The sequence below is a fragment of the Choloepus didactylus genome, chromosome 24 (genome assembly GCF_015220235.1).
Source record: "Choloepus didactylus isolate mChoDid1 chromosome 24, mChoDid1.pri, whole genome shotgun sequence".
Lineage (NCBI taxonomy): Eukaryota > Metazoa > Chordata > Mammalia > Pilosa > Megalonychidae > Choloepus > Choloepus didactylus.
In genome coordinates this window covers 21,546,332-21,551,796 of record NC_051330.1, presented here as the reverse complement: position 1 = coordinate 21,551,796, position 5,465 = coordinate 21,546,332, and the positions used below count along the sequence as shown (strand labels likewise).

General features: G+C 36.2%; 1 pseudogene; it reads right to left on the bottom strand.

Moving 5' to 3' along the window:
* Window positions 1-1,747: 1,747 nt before the first annotated feature.
* LOC119519944 lies at window positions 1,748-5,216 on the bottom strand (annotated as a pseudogene).
* Window positions 5,217-5,465: the final 249 nt, after the last annotated feature.

The following is a 5,465-nucleotide window of genomic DNA, read 5'->3' as shown; positions in this document are numbered from 1 at the left end:
AGATTGAAATTCATGGCTAATAACAATTGTTCTGGCTTGCTAAAGCTGCCATTATGCAAAATACCAGAAATGGATTGACTTTTATAAAGGGGGTTTATTTGGTAACAAATTTACAGTTTTAAGGCAATAAAAATTTCCAAACTGAGGCATCAACAAGAGGACACCTTCACTGATGAAAGTCTGATGGTGTCTGGAACACTTCTGTCAGCTGGGAAGGCATGTGTCTGGCATCAGCTGGTCTTTTCTCCCAGATTGCATTTGTTTCAGCTTCTGATTCCTCTGGCCTTCTCTTTAATCATCTGGGAATTCCCACTCAGATTCTTGGAGGTAAATTCTGGACATCTCTTAGCTTAGCAACTTCAAACATCTGGTTTCAAGGGCTGTCTCCAAATGTCTCTGGGCATTTTCTCTCTATGCATCTCTCTCTGTGTCAGCTCTTGTGAGTCCTCCTTGCTTCTCCAGGGGCAAACTCAAGATTACATATTCAAGCTTCTCTCCAAAATGTCTTTCTGAGGTTTCCCTTAAAGCCTCCAGTGATCCAATTAACACCCACCCTGACTGGGTAGGTTCCCATTTCCACAGTTGTGTTGGTCACATATCCATGGAAACATTTAATCAAAAGTTTCCACCCTAATCAAAAGAATACTAAGTCAGCCCTGAAAGATTGCAATAAAGTACATGGCTTATCTGGGGGACATAATAGATTCAGACCAGCACAAAAACCATACCCAAAGTTAAATTTCTTCTTATAAATTAAGGGAATTTCATTTGTGTTTTATAGGGTGAAGACCAAAAAATTCCAAACAAAACAAAAAATAAACCCTCAGTTCTACATTTAAAATATTGTTTTTTGTAGCAATCTAAAATATACAAAACAAATTAAATACCTTAGCTTATTTGACAGACATAGAAGCATTTCAAAATCATAATGAAATCCAGTTGTGTAAAGTTTAATGTATAATGGAATAGAGTCTACCATTATGCAGGCATTTCCTAATAAAATCTGTGTGTGTGTGTGTGTGTGTGTGTGTGTGTGTGTGTGTATAATATGCATAAGAAACGTGTATATATGTATATCAAACATGTGTAGGATTAGCACAGAATAGTTTTGAGGAACCTTTTTGAAATTGAGGGTCTGAAGCTTAATAAACTTTTTAGGTAGGCACCAAATTATCCTCCAAATTTTTCACATCAGTTATTTCATCAGGTTCTCTACTCATATCAACAACATATGTGATTTACCAGGAAAAAATGTCCTCAAAACAAAAACATCACTTCATTTCTGGTCCAATTAATATATCACTCTCATTGGAAGTGCTAGCACCATAGTCTTGGCAACTAGCCAAAGCATATATTTAAGATGCATTTTTTATATAAATTGTGGTGTTTATATGTTTAATTCTTATACCAAATTATTTTCTGATTAAGACAGCATTGTATTTCATGGAAGAATGAAAACCTCTAAATAACCATGAAGCTTCTTAGATTAAAGGGAGAATACAATATGATGGTCCACATATATAAGATGAATGCCACAATTTTGGAATTATAAATGTTTAGAGCAGCCCAGACTAGAAGAAAAGCCCAAACCAGTATTAGGAGAATGAAATAGGACATGGTCCAAGATGTATCCTTAAAGTTTTGTCTCAACCCTCAGCTTGAATTTTGAGGACTGATCTTCAGTTTAGACCAGCCAGGAGAAATTGTGTAATTTTCTGTTGTATTTACTGTACAGACTATGCACATTCTAGAACTTTCCTTTAGTGCTACACTGTTGTTCTTTTTGTCCAGCAATTTGAGGGCATGCAAATTCCCCAAAGTCATCAGTTAGAACAGGCCATGACCCTTCTTCATAATTAGACATGTCTTTGCAATCATTTTCCTGGAGTCTAAAAGAAGATTGCAATGGCTTTCCATATCAATTGTTTACGATGTTCCAACAAAATTTTATTCCATAAATCGGAGGTTAAAAAATTTCCATTAAACACTAAATTCCAGTAGGCAATGGCCATTTTTAGATCTAATTCTTATTGACCTGGATTCTTTGTAAGTTAAAAGTAAACTGGTGAAAATCTTAAATCATCCTGTTTCTTCCTATTCTTGTTCCATCTTGGGATTGGGCACTTTGGTTTTTCTGTCCAGTCACATCCTAATTCTGTCGTGCCATCCATGCACTTTGGTTTGGAGAACTCATGCTACGTTGTGTCTCCAAATTTCCAAGCAGTAATCAACATACAACACATTAATGCTGGCAGGATCAAGCCCCAGTCAATACACATCTGCTGTCTACAATTTATTCCACTTTTATTTTCATCTTGGGGGTCTTTGTATCTATTGTACAGTTGTTCCAAATTCTTTCTATCAAATGATTTTTTACACTCTCATATATTAATTTCAGGATTTTGGGGAAAAATGTCCATTACAATATTTAACTTCAAGTCTGTATTTTGACATAAACAACTTACTGCTGCTTTTTCACTAGACTGGGTGAAGATTATAAACTGAAGATCTTTATCCTTCTGCAATAATTACATCTTGTTCAAGTTGCTGTCTCCCAGCCAGTCCCCTCCTCCTCCAGTTCCTCATTGAATGGACCACAGCTTCAACAACATCTTCTCTTCCTGGCTCATCTGGATCCCACTCATGTGCAGTGAAGCCCTGCAAGTAGGTGAGGCACATGGCTGCCTTTATTTTTAATTATACATTTCTTCTAGGAATTTCATGTTTTTGTACATAGAGATCCAGTGCATCTGATTTTGGGCTGTATCTTCAAGATCCATAAATTTCTAGTACAAAGAATTCAGTCAAAAATACTTATTCAAGGAATAAAAGTATTTTCAAACATTTTATAAGACTTGTATTCTTAATTATCTGAAAAATTCAATCAAAATAAACAGGGTGTGTCTCACAGAATGAAGCCTTGAATGGATTTATTATTTATTTAATCAGGGAATGTCCTGTCTAATGTAGCACTGATTAGGTCTATTCACTGGTTTTCCCTATATTAAAGGAAAACACAATAGAGATGGCACTTCACCAGAGGAGAAGCTGAACAGTTTGGGACTTGGGAGAAGAACAAAGTGGAACTTGCTTCCAAATCTAGTTGACCTCACAGTACCCTACAGTTTTGGTTCTGTGGAGTTCTCCATTTAGATAGCAGTGAAGTATTCTCAGTCATTCCCATTATATAAGTCCTGTCAATTTTCAGACACTTTTTCCTCAAAGCAACACCTAAAAATCATTAAATTTTATCACTGTCTATTTTTATCTCTCTATTTTCATCATTGCTTTCCCCAGAGTTGACATCAAACATATATTCATTTATGTATCATCATCTATTCATTTATGATAAAAGGGGACAATAACTTGCATCAAACATTTTTGCAGTATAACTAGGCTAAGAAAACATAGGAACACATAAGAAAATAAAGGACATTTAATATTTAGTCAGCTTAAATCCTTGTTAGTAAAATAATCATACCACTTTTTTTAATTTCAGGATAGTGGAATTAGAAGAATAAAATGACAAATTATTCCGTTCAGTATCAAATGCCAGTAGTTAAAATAAAACCGTATTGTTTGACATTTTCTTAAGAAATGGCATTTTCTTTATATCTAAATAGATATATTTTTTAACTGTGTGAATTTTTAATTTGTTAAAATGCATTTATAGAAAAATCAATAATGAAGCTCTCATTTACTCCAGGAATCCCTAATACTTGGAAGCTTGAAGGCTTTCCAATCCTTACAACTTCAGCTAAATGGGACAGGAAGAGACCTACACTGAATATTTTTTTCTTTGTAGTAAAATATGTTCATTCTAGAATGGTGTAATAAACTTTTCTCTTTGAATATGCTTTCAGCACAAATATTTCTCTCCATGTAGGGTCACACTTATGCCCAATGCCTAAGAGTTGGTAGATTGCAAGGTAAAAACAAACAAACAATAAATACTAAGGATGCTCTTCCTGCAGATTGTGTGGTACTTCTCAGAAACACAAAAATCTACAAAATGTGGAGGCTGCTGAAAAAACATATAAAGGTTACCCCTGGGATATTATAAGAATGGCATAAAGGACAAAACCTCTCTCCTTTATTGTTTCCACATAATTAATCTAATAGAGGGTAAATGGTTTATAAAATATGCATAACTTCATTAGACATCATGATTGACACTCCACTTAATCAAGAAGGGCACTTCAGATGCTATTACTCCTGAAGTTATAAATGAAATGAAAAGAGACTTTTCCTTCAAAACAGTGTGTATGCTAGAGAAAGCAGCTCTGAACTTCAAAGAGTAATGGCTGCATAGTCAATAAAGACCCTGCAAATTTGGATATACTATGTCCTCCAGAAAGGCCATGTTCTTTAATGCAATCTTGTGGGTCAGAAGTATTTAGTCCTGTTTAAGATGGAAATTTGGTTTAGGTTTGTCCTGGTTTGAATGTATTATGTCCCCCAAAATGCCATTATCTTTGATGAAATCTTCTTTAGGCAGACATATTAGTGTTCAGTAGATTATAATTCTTTGCCTGAGTGTTTCCATGGAGATATGACCCACCCAACTGTAGGTGATTACTCTGATTAGATAATTTCCATGGAGATGTGGCCCCACCAATTCAGTGTGAGCCTTGATTAATTCACTAGAGCACTATATTTGCTCAGACAGAAGGAGTGAGCTTGCTACAGCCAAGAAGGACATTTTGAAGAATGCACAGGAGCTGAGAGAGGAACTTCAGTTTAAGAGATATTTTGGAGATGGCCTTTGAAAGCAGATTTTTGCTCCAGAGAAGCTAAGAGAAGACTAATGCCCCAAGAGCTACTAAGACTGACATTTCTGGAGAGAAGCTGAAGCCTAGAGAGGAACATCCTGGGAGAAAGCATTTTGAAACTAGAACTATGGAGCAGATGCCAGCCACTTGCCTTCCCAGCTAACAGAGGTTTTTCCAGACAATGTTGGCCATCCTCCAGTGATGGTACCCAATTGTTGATGCCTTATTTTGGACAATTTGTGGCCTTAAGGATGTAACTGTGTGTGATGGTTAGGTTCATGTGTCAACTTGGCCAGGTGATAGTACCAAGCTGTCTGGTCAAGCAAGCACTGGCCTAACAATTGCTGTGAGGACTTTTGTGGCTGGTTAATAAACCAACAGGCTAGTTTGTTAAATCTTTGGTCAATTGACTGCAGCTGTGACCGATGACTCACCTAATGGCATGTCTTTCACAATGAGAGAATGCAATTGGCTGGATTTAATCCAATTAATAAGTTGAAGACATATAAGCAAGACAGAGAGAGGAACTTCACTTCTTCTTCACCTGCCCAGTGAAGCATTTCCTGAGGAGTTCATTGAAGTTGCCAGTTTGTTTCCTGAGGAATTCATTGAACACCTTCATTGAAGATCCCAGTTCATTTCCTGAGTTCATTGAAGTTGCCAGTTTGTTTCCTGAGGAGTTCATTGAACATC